Source organism: Babylonia areolata, chromosome 20 (genome assembly GCF_041734735.1).
Source record: "Babylonia areolata isolate BAREFJ2019XMU chromosome 20, ASM4173473v1, whole genome shotgun sequence".
Lineage (NCBI taxonomy): Eukaryota > Metazoa > Mollusca > Gastropoda > Neogastropoda > Buccinidae > Babylonia > Babylonia areolata.
In genome coordinates this window covers 53,887,559-53,905,618 of record NC_134895.1, presented here as the reverse complement: position 1 = coordinate 53,905,618, position 18,060 = coordinate 53,887,559, and positions in this window count along the sequence as shown.

Below are 18,060 nucleotides of genomic sequence, written 5' to 3'. Positions count from 1 at the left end.
GTGCAGCGCCATACACTAACGTCAGACCAAGGGCTGTGCAGCGCCATACACTAACGTCAGACCAAGGGCTGTGCAGCGCCATACACTAACGTCAGACCAAGGGCTGTGCAGCGCCATACACTAACGTCAGACCAAGGGCTGTGCAGCGCCATACACTAACGTCAGACCAAGGGCTGTGCAGCGCCATACACTAACGTCAGACAATGGGCTGTGCAGCGCCATACACTAACGTCAGACCAAGGGCTGTGCAGCGCCATACACTAACGTCAGACCATGGGCTGTGCAGCGCCATACACTAACGTCAGACAATGGGCTGTGCAGCGCCATACACTAACGTCAGACAATGGGCTGTGCAGCGCCATACACTAACGTCAGACCAAGGGCTGTGCAGCGCCATACACTAACGTCAGACCAAGGGCTGTGCAGCGCCATACACTGAAGTCAGACCAAGGGCTGTGCAGTGCCATACAGAAAGAAAGAACAGAACGCAGAAAGACAGAAATGATGAAAGAAAGAAACTCATAAAAAGGGATCGGATGGAAGGAAATAAGGAAATAAGAAGAAGAAGAAGAAGAAAAAACACCGGCAAAAATATAAATAAATAAACAAAAAGACGGATAGAAAAACCAGAAGACATGCAGACATACAAAGTGTCAGAGGGAAAAGGATAAGTAAATGATAATCACATTGTTATCAAGCGCCTGCAATCTGTTTATATGGGCTATCTAGTCCAGTAAGATTATAAATTTTGTGCAAACTGATTCTTTTTTGTGAGCTGGTTTTTGTTTTTTTTGTTTTTGTTTTTGTTTTTTTGTTGTTGTTTTTTGTAATGAAATATTTTTTGTGTGTATAATACGATTTTATAAAGTCTACATAAATAGGATGTCAGAAACGGAACCGGAAATTTAATTTTGAAAAATTTCGTTTTTGTCCGCGGGCTATACTTCTGACACAATGAGACGACCATATAAGCAGTGCGCACACATGCCTGTATTCGGCAGAACGCGAATAAAAGAAAACTGGGTACAACTTCTTACTGAAGGCTTATCATGCACGATTGACTTGACTTCGAAACCGGCGGACAATGAGATAGCTTTCTCCCCCACCACAACAGGCCTACCTATAACGGGCCTGGCCTGAAGCTATAGAATAGTCTTTCTCGCAAGACTGTCAACTTCTAGTCTTTGTGTTGCAGAGACGGTGGCCTAATTAGCACTCACGAGTTGTCGTTCCTGGCCAGCTAAGCGTGACGGAGCGGCTGGACAAAGCGTCAGTTTCGCCACAAGTCAAGGAGACTGGGGGGGTCCAGAGATGGCCGTCGTGAGATGTACACTGCTTGGTGTGACTGGTCACAGTGCGTCGGTAACTGGCTGGCCAATCTCCCAGTATGTGTGCGTGCTATCGTTAGTGGTACCAGTATTGTTATTACTGTTATTACTATTGCTATTATCATTATCACTATTATTATCAATATTATTATTGTAAAAAGGTGTTTGTTTTAGAGAGTGTTGTGGTTCGATTCTGATAGAAGAGAGAGGGGAGTTATGCAGGGGGATATAGGATCAACTAATCATGCACTCACTCACTCTCTCCTCACATCAATAGCAGGGCCACATGGAGTGGTTTTTATAGAGTGTTTACTTTACAATACAGCACACACACTAAGCAGTTCACCCTACACCTAAAGCAGCACCTATAAGCAGCACACAGCCCAACAGGGATTTCCCTGTTCCTCACATCACTGATCAGTCAGTCACCCTGTGTCAGTCAGTTCTTCTGGGAGACAGCTAAGAAGTGGCTGTGCTGACTGGTTTTTATCCCTTCCCCCAACATACTGTGCGTACTAATTCAAGCTACAACACTCACTCCCCCAACTAACTGAAATAACCAATCTTTGCTTGTCCTAATGACGCTATGTGAATGACTGACAGATTCACTACTTGATCCCAATTCGTCCAACTCAACAGACTGATCTGATTCGCTACAATTCAACCCACTTGTCTATACACATTCTATGATGACAACTTCACCCGTTTACGTCACAAAGAGATTGGGGAGACAGGACAATACAACTCTCGGCATGCTAGCAGCCGGCTTGGTCAAAGTTCGCATTAGCATAAATTTTCCCTAGTTTTCGTTCCGAAGTCCTGCCATCTACGTCAGCTGCGTTTGTGAACGGGGAGATGGGGAACGACTTGAAAGACAGGCCGCCACACGGGACGTTCTGCTCAGCACGGGAATTGCGGCAGACGTCGCACAACCGCACGTGTTCCTACAACTGGGACTGGTGACGCGGTGTCGCGGACCAAAGGCGCCGACTAGGGAGTGAGGAGAGGAGGTGGAGGGGTGGAAGGGGGGGAGGATGGCGTGGTGTCGGCCCAACCTCAAAGACTGGACTTGGGATGGAGTGGGAAGGGGGATAAGAAGGAGGGGGGGCGGGGGGGGGGGGAGGGGCGTGGGGGGGGGGGGACAGAGTGTGGGTGGTGGGGGGTGACACTGCTGGCACACTATAACATTATTATATCTTATTTCATTAGTTAACATATTATTTATTTATTTATTTATTTATATTATTTTCATATTATTATCATTATTATTATGTTTTATTTCATTAGTTAACATATTATTTGTTTGTTTACTTATCTCATTTATTGTATTTCCCCTCAAGGTGTGACTGAGCGCGTTGGGTGACGTTGCTGGTCAGGCATCAGCAAGTTCAACAGATGTGTATAGCGCACCCATGTATATCTGGACTTGTCCGACTGCAGTGACGCCTGCAAGAGCAACTGCACTGAGCTGAGCTTGCAGTCACAGCACAAGGTCCGACTTCTCCAAATACTATTAGATGGACATTTTCGGCACACACTTAACTTTTTAAAGTAAAAGTAAACACAATAAAAGAACTTCCTCCGAGAGCGCTCACACTATTATCATTAATTTGTTGGGGGGTTTTGTTTTATGGGTGTTTTTTTTTGGTTTGTTTGTTTTTTGTTTTGTTTTTTTGTTTTTTTGTCAATGCAATCTTTGACTGATATCAACCAAACAAAAACAGTGGTAGTAAACAGACAATGCATGTGATGCGTTCTTTGACAAGGAAGGCCATGGTGTAAGTTGCACTGGCGAAGTGAGCAGCGCTAAGAAGTGTGCTTTTCGTGAAGAATGTTCACTGACTCCACGGTCAATTCCATGTGTTTTCGGAACACTTTTCACTCGAAGCAAACTCAGCGCGCAGAGATCGCTTCATGCAGGACCCGGTCATGGTCCACAGTCACTGATATAAAAATAGTAAAAATAGGTATATTTTTAAGATTTTTTAAAACTATTTTTAGATGAGTGGTACAGTCCAGACAGTCCAGCACCAACAGAACGGCTTGAGGTGCAGGGAGTGTGGGGGAGTGGGGGGGGGGGACGGGAAGGGGAGACTGGGGGTGTTGGGAGTGGGACTGGGGTGGAGGAGGGGGGAGGGGAGGGGCTACAAATGGGGCAGAACAAAACTGGATGTGCCACGCAGACTGAGAATGATGGAAGCACCCATATCACCATCACCACATACGCAATATCCCTCACAATCACCAGTCAGAATTTATGTCAGATTGACAGCCACACTTTGTGTGTGTGTGTGTGTGTGTGTGTGTGTGTGTGTGTGTGAGTGTGTGTGTGTGTGTGTGTGTGTGTGTGTGTGTGTGTGTGTGTGTGTGTGTGTGTGTGAGTGTGTGTGTGTGTGTGTGTGTGTGTGTGTGTGTGTGTGTGTGTGTGTGTGTGTTTAAGTTATTTATGACAGATGAAGAGGGTCTCAATGATGCTACTATGAAAAAAAAATCGTTTTAAGGCGGTTTCTTTTTTTTAAGACTACGGAACAGAAGTATACGTACTCGTCACAGCCTTTCCTAAAGCATCTCGTCGTCAGCCAGACAAAGATGAAAGAAAGATAACCGCCACACTGAAAGAACAGATAAGACGATCTGCGGTGTGTGTTGGTAGAGCAACACCCAACAAAAACATTCTCACCTTGTGTGATTTGCCACACGACTGTGTATGGGCAATCCCTTCACCTTGTGTGATTTGCCACACGACTGTGTATGGGCAATCCCTTCACCTTGTGTGATTTGCCACACGACTGTGTATGGGCAATCCCTTCACCTTGTGTGATTTGCCACACGACTGTGTATGGGCAATCCCTTCACCTTGTGTGATTTGCCACTCGACTGTGTATGGGCAATCCCTTCACCTTGTGTGATTTGCCACACGACTGTGTATGGGCAATCCCTTCACCTTGTGTGATTTGCCACTCGACTGTGTATGGGCAATCCCTTCACCTTGTGTGATTTGCCACACGACTGTGTATGGGCAATCCCTTCACCTTGTGTGATTTGCCACTCGACTGTGTATGGGCAATCCCGTGGACAATAGAACAATTTATAGAATAGAATGGACGATCAAAATAAAGTCCAGTCCCGCGGACTATAGAATGGACTATAGAATAGAATGACCCACAAAAAGTCCAGTCCAGCGGACTGTAGAACAGACTATAGAATAGAATGGACGATCAAAATAAAGTCCAGTCCCGCAGACTATAGAATGGACTATAGAATAGAATGAACGATCAAAATAAAGTCCAGTCCCGCAGACTATAGAATGGACTATAGAATAGAATGACCCACAAAAAGTCCAGTCCCGCGGACTGTGAAATAGACTATAGAATAGAATGGACGATCAAAATAAAGTCCAGTCCCGCAGACAATAGAATGGACTATAGAATAGAATGGACGATCAAACTAAAGTCCAGTCCCGCAGACTATAGAATAGACTGTATAACAAAATAGACTATCAAACTAAAGTCCATGGGAAAGTTCAAGCCACACGTTCCCTTCACCTGACGACACGGTTTTGTTCAACAGCAGATGTGGTGCAGCGCTTATGGTTCAGTCCACACACTTTGACACGTCCTTGAACCTGACAATGAAACTGAACTCACAGAAGAGAGTGCGGGACGGCTCAGCATCCAGCCCATAGACATATATATAGATGTATATGTTCCTCAGTGATCCAGTCACGTAATAAGGGACGTAACCCAAATTTCGGCTCAACACTCAGAAAGAAGAAAACAGTGGTGGTTCATGGCCCAAGTAAAAAGGCCTCTTGCCAGGTCCAAGAGAGAGACAAAGGCAGAGTGATGTACAGGAATACAATGGGGACACACAGGGAAAATCGGTGTTTCAGTGAAATGCTTGTAGAGTGTTATAAGGCGCGGGTCGTGTGTGTGTGTGTGTGTGTGTGTGTGTGTCCCAATATGACTGGATTTATCTCACATTTTATGAAATCTATTCTAATAGTTATGCACCTTTGACAAATATGGATATATGTTTGTTGTCAGCCATTGTGAGATACCATTCATTGTAAAAGACGCGCACACACTGAGAAGAGAATGAAAATGCGTGCGTGTCGGAGTTACAACAGAGAACGAACATGCAAGTCCATCCTTTACACAGTGTGTGTGTGTGTGTGTGTGTGTGCCGCGTGTTTTGAATACTTTAATTGCGAACGTAGAGTCTACCGAGGTTGAGGTGACAATGTTTTGAAACACAATCCGGTGTAACAGCAAGAATATAACCCTGGCACAAAACATACCCGGATATAAAATAGCCTAGGCCATTTCATACCCCTAAGGACAAAAAAAAATAACCCCACCCCCCTCATTTGTCGGGCTGTCATCATCCAAGCTCTTGTATCAAATGAAGTTACTATGTGTTCACGATTCATGTGCTAGCTATTAGTAATGATGATTCTCCTTTTTTCCCTGTTGAGTCCAGTTATGAGCGTCGTTCCTAGTTCAGAGTATATCTTTCAACTTTGGGGAGATTTTGTTTCAATGCATATTTGTATCAATGGGTCAGAGTATATCTTTCAACTTTGAGGAGATTTTGTTTCAATGCATACTTGTATCAATGGGTCACGAGACTAGTTCTACATAAGCATATAAAACGATCATCAGACAATAACTTAGTAATGGCGGTTCAGATTAGAATAAAACAGAACAGAATATGTCTTTATTATCAAGTATTCCGAGGTCACAAGGAATATTGGGGTGGATAGAACTTTGTTCTCGGTGTATCACAAACTTCTCTTTGAAAATATAATTATGGACAACTGTGCGACTCTGTGTATCAGTGTGTGTGTACGCGCTATTGAATGGGGGGCGGGTGGTGGACGGTAAAGTCTGAATTAACACATATTGCTCATTTGCTACCTTAGTTGTGGTATTGCATAAACAGCATTTTCATTTCAATTGTTACTGAGTTTCAAATTGATACCCTCCAATACAGTTAAGATGTGCGGGATTAAAATGACATTGAACAAAGTATTACCCGGTTGTTAAAAAGAAGCCCTTATCTGATTTAAACCGCGGGTTATCAAAGCAATCCAGGCTGTTTCATATTTGGGCCTCTATATTCTGGACAGGGTATTTTCCATCTATACACCGGTACAACTGCTGCCCCTTGTTCTCAGTTGCTCACAACCGCGCGCGTGCGCACTGGGTCAGAAAGGCTAAATAGGATGTTTTGCGAATGGCGTTTCCTGTGGCCAGGAACCACGTGGTTTGTACCAGCTGACCATTTCATTGTTGTCCGGTCTGGTAAGTGGAGAGAACGTGGCAAGTGATACTCAATGTATGTATGTATACATGCATATATGTGAACATATTTGTAACTATGTGTGTGTGTGTATCACAGAGTCTACATAGATAGATGCTAAACATGTATACATGCTTTGTGGTACACAAAACCCCACGAAATCTGTTGTCGCGAGTCCAAGTAAAAATTTTGCCCTGTTGTCGTTCCGTGTTGTTGCTTTGGGCTCGCACGTGGTTCAATTATTTGTTCGTTGTTGGGTTTTTTGTGTGTGGGTTTTTTTTTTCATTTGTTCGTTGTTTTTATATTATTCTTTAATAGTAAATTTGGCGTGGCGTTTTACGTTCAGTACAGGTTGGTGTATATGTTTCTATGTCGTATTCTTAATTCTTACGAAAATGTGAGTTTACACTGTAGAGTGGAGTCGACTTGTCAGGCTTCACGCTCTTAAGGTCATACGGGGTGTGATGTGGTCCGGATGTTAGGTTTGTGTTCTTGTTTGAGAAGGCTCGCCGCCGGGGATGTCTGTGGTCCGATTGAATTTGTTTCTTATGTAGTTATTTTTGCTCTCTGTTTTCTTCTTTTTTCATAATAAATTATGATACAATTAATCTGTTCGTAGGTATTGTTATTTTTTGTGGGTTTTTGTTGTTTCTTTTTTTTAATTGAAATTATACAACGGCCTGGAAATTAAATAATTGACAAATAGTAAAGAATGTTAACTCTCTCCATACACAAGGTACACAACTTCAACTCAGTGCCTGTCCTTACACCGATCATTTGACATGTGCACACAGCAGCAAAGACCGAAGAAATCCAAACACAAATTAGCTTTTAGTCAAGACTGGCATAGCCTCTTTTATCCTGAACAAGCCACACAGAACACACTGACGATACAAACACATGGCAACCACGGTTGTGTATGGAGAAAGTTACCACTCTTTAATACCGTGTGTTTTTTTGTTTGTTTGAACCTGTTTTAGCGTCCTAAAATTCAGGGAGCTAATTTGCCAGCAATTTTCGTGCACAAAAGATATTACTAATGATAGATGTTGTGACCCATTTTCAGTGGATTCGTACCTTTCTTTATAATTATTATAATTTTAATTTTATTATATTTTTTCATGCGGATTCGTTCGGTAACTTAATGTGCTGCCATGTTGCGCTTTATTTTTATGCAACCAAAAAACATGGCGGCATGAGACGAAATGTCGCTTGGGGTTCAAATCCTAGGTCATTTCGCGTCGTATTTGGCCCTAAACATTAATATGCCTCCATTGCAGTACACACAGATCCTTGAACTGAGGACGCTAAAATAAGTTGTCCCTGATGGCGAACTCAAACAATCTTCGGGTTCAATGGCGTTATTCGTTTATTCACTTAGTCGTTTCTGATTTCTCTCTGCCATCTACTCCTTACGGGACAGCATACTTCATGCGGTGCATAGCAAGGGAAGTAACTGTTTCCAAAGTAGTTACAGTCAACTACCCCTGATATCCCCTCAATAATGGTTTCGCCACAGTCACATAGGCAGACGTCAACAGATTGCAGAACACCCATTTTATTCTTTCTCTCTCCCCCCCCCCCCCCCCCCCCCAAAGTGAATGAGTAGATAACTGAATGTCTGGCTAAATGTTCCCCCGGCTCTTTGCTCCTGCAGGTCTAAGTTCCCCCAGGTCTGTTACAGGTCACGACGTCCAGATTGATGTGGAAAACCATCACAGTGCGAAGAGCTTCACAGGAACGTGGTCTTCACATCGTGGCCCTTATCACACATACCAGAGTCTTCTTCTTCTTCGTCTTCGTCGTCTTCTCCTCATCGACTCTGTGAAAAGTTATTGTGGCACCGCACATAACTGCTCACCAGATTATTCCGCGCCCCGGGTGGTGTCAAAGCCTGCGCTCAGTACAGAAAGGAGGTAAGGTTGCTGTTTTCTTGTTGTTGTTGTTGATGTTGTCTGGGCTTGGCCAATTTTGAACCATATGGTGTAGCGTGTATGGATCAGCCCGCTTGCTGTGACACGGCTTTTTTGAAACAAACAGAAACTGCCAGACTTTTAGCCTTGTATATACTTCCTTTTTAGGAAGTGTCTGGGTTTGTTGCAATGTACCTTTTATTTACATGTGTGCTAGCTGAATCGGTAGCGTTAGCAGCATTGACTTAGTTGTGTACCTTGTGAATGGAGAGAGTTACCACTCTTTACTATTTCTTGTATATACTTTATTTTCTGGCTTTTTAGTATCCGAGAGAATTTGAGGGTAGGTTACGAACCATAACTTTCGTTCTTGATTACTTTTTTCTGTCTGTCTGTCTGTCTCTCTGTCTCATACTGCAATCAGTAAGAGACTGATGAAACTAACAGTAACAGGACACAGGTCGTGACTGATGAAACTAACAGTAACAGACACAGGTCGTGACTGATGAAACTAACAGTAACAGACACAGGTCGTGACTGATGAAACTACACAGGTCGTGACTGATGAAACTAACAGTAACAGACACAGGTCGTGATTGATGAAACTAGCAGGTCGAGACTGATGAAACTAACAGTAACAGACACAGGTCGTGACTGATGAAACTAACAGTAACAGACACAGGTCGTGACTGATGAAACTAACAGGTCGAGACTGATGAAACTAACAGTAACAGACACAGGTCGTGACTGATGAAACTAACAGGTCGAGACTGATGAAACTAACAGTAACAGACACAGGTCGTGACTGATGAAACTAACAGGTCGAGACTGATGAAACTAACAGTAACAGACACAGGTCGTGACTGATGAAACTAACAGGTCGAGACTGATGAAACTAACAGTAACAGACACAGGTCGTGACTGATGAAACTAACAGTAACAGACACAGGTCATGACTGATGAAACTAACAGTAACAGACACAGGTCGTGACTGATGAAACTAACAGTAACAGACACAGGTCGTGACTGATGAAACTAACAGGTCGAGACTGATGAAACTAACAGTAACAGACACAGGTCGTGACTGATGAAACTAACAGTAACAGACACAGGTCGTGACTGATGAAACTAACAGGTCGAGACTGATGAAACTAACAGTAACAGACACAGGTCGTGACTGATGAAACTAACAGTAACAGACACAGATCGTGAATGATGAAACTAACAGTAAAGACACAGGTCGTGACTGATGAAACTAACAGGTCGTGACTGATGAAACTAACAGTAACAGACACAGGTCGTGACTGATGAAACTAACAGGTCGAGACTGATGAAACTAACAGTAACAGACACAGGTCGTGACTGATGAAACTAACAGGTCGTGACTGATGAAACTAACAGGTCGTGACTGATGAAACTAACAGTAACAGACACAGGTCGTGATTGATGAAACTAACAGGTCGTGACTGATGAAACTAACAGTAACAGACACAGGTCGTGACTGATGAAACTAACAGGTCGTGACTGATGAAACTAACAGTAACAGACACAGGTCGAGACTGATGAAACTAACAGTAACAGACACAGGTCGTGACTGATGAAACTAACAGGTCGTGACTGATGAAACTAACAGTAACAGACACAGGTCGTGACTGATGAAACTAACAGGTCGTGACTGATGAAACTAACAGTAACAGACACAGGTCGTGACTGATGAAACTAACAGTAACAGACACAGGTCGTGACTGATGAAACTAACAGGTCGAGACTGATGAAACTAACAGTAACAGACACAGGTCGTGACTGATGAAACTAACAGTAACAGACACAGATCGTGAATGATGAAACTAACAGTAAAGACACAGGTCGTGACTGATGAAACTAACAGGTCGTGACTGATGAAACTAACAGTAACAGACACAGGTCGTGACTGATGAAACTAACAGGTCGAGACTGATGAAACTAACAGTAACAGACACAGATCGTGACTGATGAAACTAACAGGTCGTGACTGATGAAACTAACAGGTCGTGACTGATGAAACTAACAGTAACAGACACAGGTCGTGATTGATGAAACTAACAGGTCGTGACTGATGAAACTAACAGTAACAGACACAGGTCGTGACTGATGAAACTAACAGGTCGTGAAGGTCGTGACTGATGAAACTAACAGTAACAGACACAGGTCGTGACTGATGAAACTAACAGGTCGTGACTGATGAAACTAACAGGTCGTGACTGATGAAACTAACAGTAACAGACACAGGTCGTGACTGATGAAACTAACAGGTCGTGACTGATGAAACTAACAGGTCGTGACTGATGAAACTAACAGGTCGAGACTGATGAAACTAACAGTAACAGACACAGGTCGAGACTAATGAAACAGACACAGATAAACTTGATAAAATCAGTTGTTGGATGACATTTTGGTTTTTTTAGACAAATTCCGGTAGTGAAGCCATATGATAAGCCAACAGATTGTGGGCCTTCACCTGAACACGGGTCAGAATTCACTAGAAAAGCTCGTGTAAGTCAAAGCATCAACACGTATCATGAAAACTATGGGGAATCATTAAAAATCTATGGGAAATCGTTAACAATCGATACTATGGGATACTATGGGAAATCGTTAAAAATCGATACTATGGGATACTATGGGAAATCGTTAAAAATCGATACTATGGGATACTATGGGAAATCGTTAAAAATCGATACCCAGTGAGTCCCGATTCAGTATTGTATGGCAAGTGAGTGACATTGCTCAGTATCTATGTGGAGACGATCGTAGTCTAGCGTCACGTAGTTTTGTTTTCGTTCGTTGCGCCCGACAAACTGGCCCCCCAATCCACAATGCACTGCGCGTGACGTCATCTCAAGCCCCGCCAAACATTTCCCCAAACATAGTAGGTCAGTGTTCCCCCCCGGTCAGTATTCTCCCAGGTCTGTGCTCCAGACTTGGGGAACATAGACCTTGGGGAACAAAGACCAAGAAAACGTAAATTTGGGGTCAAGTCGATCATCATTGATGCGTTTCCTGTGTCATTCATTTAGGCTTCATTCACACACACACACACACACACACACACACACACACACACACAAGAGAGAGAGAGAGAGAGAGAGAGAGAGAGAGAGAGAGAGAGAGAGAGATCGTGTCTTTGTGAAGCAACCTGCAACTCACAGCCCATGAGAACTAGGTCAGTGCTGAACCATTACTTGTAGGTGGCAGGCTTCAAACAGGCAGTTACACGAACAGCAGTGCCGTCGTCTGGTTACATGGAGAACAGTGCCCGTCGTCTGGTTACATGAACAGTGCCGTCGTCTGGTTACATGAACAGTGCCGTCGTCTGATCACATGAAGAGCAATGCCGTCGTCTGGTTACATGAACAGTGCCGTCGTCTGGTTACATGAACAATGCCGTCGTCTGTTTACATGAATAGCAATATCGTCTTCCGGTTACATGAAGAGCAATGCCGTCGTCTGGTTACATGACGAACAATGCCGTCGTTTGGTTACATGACGAACAATGTAGTCGTCTGGTTACATGAAGAACAATGCCGTCGTCTGATTACATGACGAACAATGCCGTCGTCTGGTTACATGACGAACAATGTCGTCGTCTGGTTACATGACGAACAATGCCGTCGTCTGGTTACATGACGAACAATGTCGTCGTCTGGTTACATGACGAACAATGCCGTCGTCTGGTTACATGAAGAGCAATGCCGTCGTTTGGTTGCATGACGAACAATGTCGTCGTCTGGTTACATGACGAACAATGCCGTCGTTTGATTACATGACGAACAATGCCGTCGTTTGGTTACATGATGAACAATGTCGTCGTCTGGTTACATAACGAACAATGCCGTCATCCGGTAAGAGCAATGCCGTCATTTGGTTACACGAACAGTGAGCAGATCATGTGGTGTAACGGATTTGTCCTAACGCAGTGACCTCTTTCAGAAAGTCAAACTGCATATTTGAAGAGAAAGTTCTGCAAGTGCGACCAACGTTCTGAAAAAAACCATTACGCAAGCAGCTTGGTCGTGAAACTCATCTCTACGCGGCTGGTCTGTTGAACATGGCCATCATGAGCATGGTCTTTTTTCTTCTTCTTCTTCTTTTTTTTTTTTTTTTTTTTAACGAGGGCAAAGGATGTGGAGTTTCACAACGTCTTCGTCGTCGTCATTAAATGTTCAGTTTCGGCCACTGGCTTATAAATAGCTGCATAGTCCGTTGATCTCTACTGACTGCGATTTTGCTATACATGGGTAACCTAACTTCCGGCTGGGCGGAATCGAAACATTGTTATCAAGAACTGAAAATGGATACGAGAACTGAGAATGTATCCCTACGTGTACAACTTAGCGCGCGCAAGCACACAGACCCGCACATCACTGAGTTTCAGTGTTAGTTTTGTTTTGATTTTCCGCTGCTCACCGATTTGTGAGAAATGTTTTGTTTTTAAGAAGCCTTTCAATTATTATCTTCTATTTTAGTATTGATAGTGTAAACCCTTTTTAAGGCGGGGACTGGATTTTGTTTGTTTGTTTGTTTTTGTGTGTTGTTGTTTTGTTTTTGGTTTGTTTGTTGTTGGGTTTTTTTGAAGGTGCATTTTTTAAAAATTATCATTGAACATACAGAATGTTGTCTTATCTGTGCTGTGAACAGAATATAAAAGAAATGTTACTGATATTGATATAATTAGAAAAACATCATTTACGAGTAGCTGACAGTGTAATTGAATAACAGCAACAACAACAGACTGGTCAATTAATGCTTCAGACTTGTCACTTCAGCGTTTCTGTTCGGTTATGTAGTGCAAGGGAAGTAACTGCTATAAAAACAAAACGATAACTGCAGACCTGGAGAAACTGCTTTAGCCTCTTGAATGATCCGTGTTCTCATCAGTGGATGGGACCTTGTGTGGTGATGTATCCACGAGAAAGCAATATGATGTCATTTCAGTGTCTTTTATACTTCTTTTTTGATTTTTTGTTTGTTTGAGAGATTAACTTGCTTTTTTGTTATCTATTTATTTATTCAGTTGTCAGTAGTAGTGGCAGAAGTAGTGGCAGCAGCAGCCAGCAGCATTGGAGAAAGCCGGTGGTAAGGGATGTAGGTTAATGTGATGGATTGGATTTGGAGGAGAAAAAGGGTTGAAAGAATAAAGGGGATAGAAGGATTAAAATGAGATTAAAGGATTCAGACGGACACACAGCCCGGGGTGTATAGATGCCAGTCGCCAAAAGGGTTTCTGTTGCTCTGTTACAATAGTTAACTAGATGTGAGAAGTTCAGTTCAGTTGCTCAAGGAGGCGACACTGCATTCGGACAAATCCATATACGCTACACCACACTTCCTGCTGAAGCAGGTGCCTGACCAGCAGTCTAACCCAACCCGCTAAGTCTGGCCTCGAGGGAATAATAATAATAATCATAATACTCAGTAACCGTGAGCACCGAACAACAATAATAGTAATGATAATAATAGTACATTAGTAGTAGTAGTAGTAGTAGTAGTAGTAATTAAATGGGAAAATGATGATGAATATAATATGATATAATATAATATTGATAATAATGATTAAAATGGATACTTATATAGCACATTATCCAGAAATCTGCTCTTGGTGATTTACAAAACGCTTTTGTTTACATAACATATTACATCAGTGTTACACACACCAAAATGTGACTAACAAACTAAATACACACGCGCGCGCGCGCGCGCACGCACACACACACACACACACACACACACACACACACACACACACACACACCATACATTTTAACTGAACATGCATATGTACATAGCAGCTGCCCTCCACACATACGCAGACAAAGGCACACACAAACACACGCATGCACAAACAGACGTGCAACACGCGCGCGCGCGCGGGGTATCAAACATACGAACACACAGAGATACATATTCATACACATGCATGTGGATGTGAACACATATATATGTATTCACGCACAGTCAAGCACTCCACACGCAAAGGCGTGGACCTGCCACAACTGAGCTTATTGCTGAGGGAAGAGGTGAGTTTTGAAACCAGATTTGAAAGAGGTAGGGAGTCACTGAGAATGACGGAGGTTATCAGGGACCTTGTTTCACGTCGTCTTTGGCGATTGAAAAGAAAATGATCTGCCGTGTCGTGGCATAATGTATCATAACCCAATATGATACCATAATTATGCGATATGATGCGATAAACAAACAAACAATTAATTGATTAATTAAATACATAAATAGAAGAAGAAGAATATTGACCAACAGAACGGCAAGGACAGCCCCACTGCAGGGTCTGCCAACGGTCCCTCTTCTCATTCACCACAAAGTCCCAGAATCTGTGTTTTGGCACAGTTTTTTTTTTTTTTTTTAATGACAAAAGGTCCTTGAACTGGTTTGTGTCGTATTGTATTGTATGCTTGTCAGTCGTGTCCGACTGTGATCCACAGAACAGCAGCAGAGGCAACTGCTGTCCCAGCTATCTGGGCTAGAATTTTATTAGAATGGAGAAAGCCTTGCCCGAGTTACATCCCCACTCTCGCGGCCAAGAGGGTTTTAGGACAGTCGGCGTTGGGATGGTTCCCAAAGGCCAGCTAGCCCCCAAGGCTGCAGCACAAAGAGCAGGTGCAATCTTGCCTTCTAGTTTGCGAATCATAGTCCTTCACAAAAGATTAATCTGTAAATGACTTCCCCATGCAATGGAGAAACCAACGATCATACAGCTCTCACTGTCTTTGGCGTTCTTCTTCTGCCACCCGTTTGCTGTTGGCCCAACTGTAAGCTTATGGCGGACTCTGTGATCGCAAATGAAAAGACTCAGTGAACTTAACACAACCTTCCTAATGGATATGAACTATGCTGAACTAAGTCCAGAACTATGCTGCTTGTTTTATCTTTCGTTCCTGTAGATTTGATCACGTCTCTCCTCTCCTTCATGCTTTACACTGGCTCCCAGTACAAGAAAGAATTATTGACTAAGTCGTCTCTCTTTGTTTCAAGTCCACTGAGGCTTCTGGTCCACAGTATCTTTCCGAGGCTGATCTCATTCATCCTTGCATACCCTCACGCCAACTCCGCTCTTCTTTTGACACCCGTTTGCTTAGGATATTCTATTTTCGGGGTGTGCATGCTGGGTATGTTTTTCGCAGTGTTTCCATAACCCACCGCGGAACAAAACGAACCAAAACGTATTGCAAACGCAGTTTTTCATTCCAAGCCCCCTCAGGTTCTTTGGAATAAACTTCCTCAGCCTCTCCGTCACTCATCTTCGCTGCAATCTGTCAAAGCCAGTCTGAAGACCCACCTGTTCCCTTCCTGATTAATTCTCAACAGCTCATCCGTTTTCAGTATGAACTAAAATGACTATTTGTGAGTGATTGAGTTTTGACAGTTTCAGAATTTGTTGGTAGTATTTTTGCTTGTGTACTATTTGCGATTGTGTGCTATGACGTGTGTGTTGTTGTTGTTGTCTTCAGTTTAACGTCTTTCCACTTGAAGTGATATTAGACGAAACGTGTGTGTGTGTGTGTGTGTGTGTGTGTGTGTGTGTGTGTGTGTGTGTGTGTGTGTGTGTGTGTGAGAGTGTGTGTGCGCGCGCGCGCGCGCGTGCTTATGTGTATTGTGGTTCTGTGGGGGGTAGGAGGCGGGGGAGTTGGGGGGTGGGGGAGGGAGGGATGAATAATTTTTAATGATGTTTGGTAGTCATGTGTTCAGTTTTTCCTTTTTGATATTTACATATGTGCTCTGTTTGTAAACACCTAGGGGTTATTTTCAACATTAGGCGTAAATAGACTACTCATAACGTTGATAATAAAGGTGGATTTGGAAATTTAAGGTACCTGTAATTGAGCCTTGTTGACGTGTTCGGACGTCACTCTACTACATACATTTAAAACTTTTTTTCGTGATTAAAGTTCGGCTGCCCAGAGAGCCTAATCCAGCTGATTGCATCATTCCACGATGGCATGCAGGCGAGAGTACAGGAAAATACTGACATGTCAGATCCGTTCCCTGTGGTAAATGGAGTGAAGCAGGGCTGCGTCCTGGCACCCACACTGTTCTCCATTCTCTTCTCTGCCATGCTTATTGACGCCTTCATTCAGTTTCTCACAGATGGCAAACTTTTCAACTTGCGGCGACTCCACGCTAGGTCCATGGTGTTTGAGACACTGTTGAGAGAGTTCCTCTTCGCTGATGACTGCGCACTTGCTGCACACACCCATGAGGACATACAGTTCATAATGGACAGGTTCTCAACCTCCTGCAGGCGCATTGGCCTCAGCAAGACCGAGTTCATGTACCAACTAGCTAGCTCACAGAACGCCAGTGCCTCCCCTCCACTTCCCCCCTCCCCCACCTGCAATTAAGATCGATGACACAGAGATCAAGTCAGTCGACAAGTTTTGCTACCTGGGCAGCACCCTATGCAGCAACGGAGCCCCTGATGCAGAAGTGACGCTTGCTTTGTTTTGTTTTGTTTTTGCTTGTTTTTTTGTTGTTGTTTTTTATCAAATAGGGTTGGGGGTTTTTTGCATGTATAATGTCACTGTATAAAGTCTACCGATTTATGATGGGGGAAAATGACCGAAAATTAATTTAGAAAAATTGCGTATTTAGTGTCCGGGCGCTACTTGTGACGCGAAGGGACGATCATACAAGCAGTGCGTACACATGCCTGGAACGTGACGGGACGGGGCTTTGTTGTTACTTGCATCACCCAAAGTATTTGTCACGAAAAAAAGAAAAAGAAAGAAAAAAAAGGTTGGGTGGGAGGGGGCTTGGAGGGAGGTGGGGGTGAACCAAGTATACAAACGGAAAAGGACCGTGGCGACTGACCGGAGAAACAACTGGAAGTACACCCCAAGCTAGGCCATACTGAAAACCGAAGACTGCCTGCAGTACCAGATCGATAGAGACTGCCGACGGACCACTGAGTGGAGACTGAAAGGAAGGCTGCACAACTGATGAATGACACATGTACATGTTGAAGAAAAAAGAAAGAAAGAAAAAAGAAAACAAGAGAGGCAAGGCCTTCAAGACTCACTTGTGAATGAGAGTAAAACACACAAGCTTTTTATGTATTGAGTATAATTTCAAAATGTAATGTTTAAGGTGAGAAAGATCAGTTTAAAGCAAATTAAGTCCCCTAGCATAATTACAGAGTAATTTCCCTTTTTTACTACCTGCACCGAAACGTTTGCAAAATAAATAAAACTTCCATGCTTAGCAAAAGAAGTTCCTGTTTGAACAAAAAATGATAATAATGACTGCTCTTGTTGTTGGGTCGAATATCAGATCAAAGTGCCAAGTTTAGAAAATACAAAAAATATAAATATAACAGTAAATGCAGTTTGCATATAATTAGGCTTCTTTTTTTTAATTTTTTTGTGCCCATCCCAGAGGTGCAATATTGTTTTAAACAAGATGACTGGAAAGAACTGAATTTTTCCTATTTTTATGCCAAATTTGGTGTCAACTGACAAACTCGG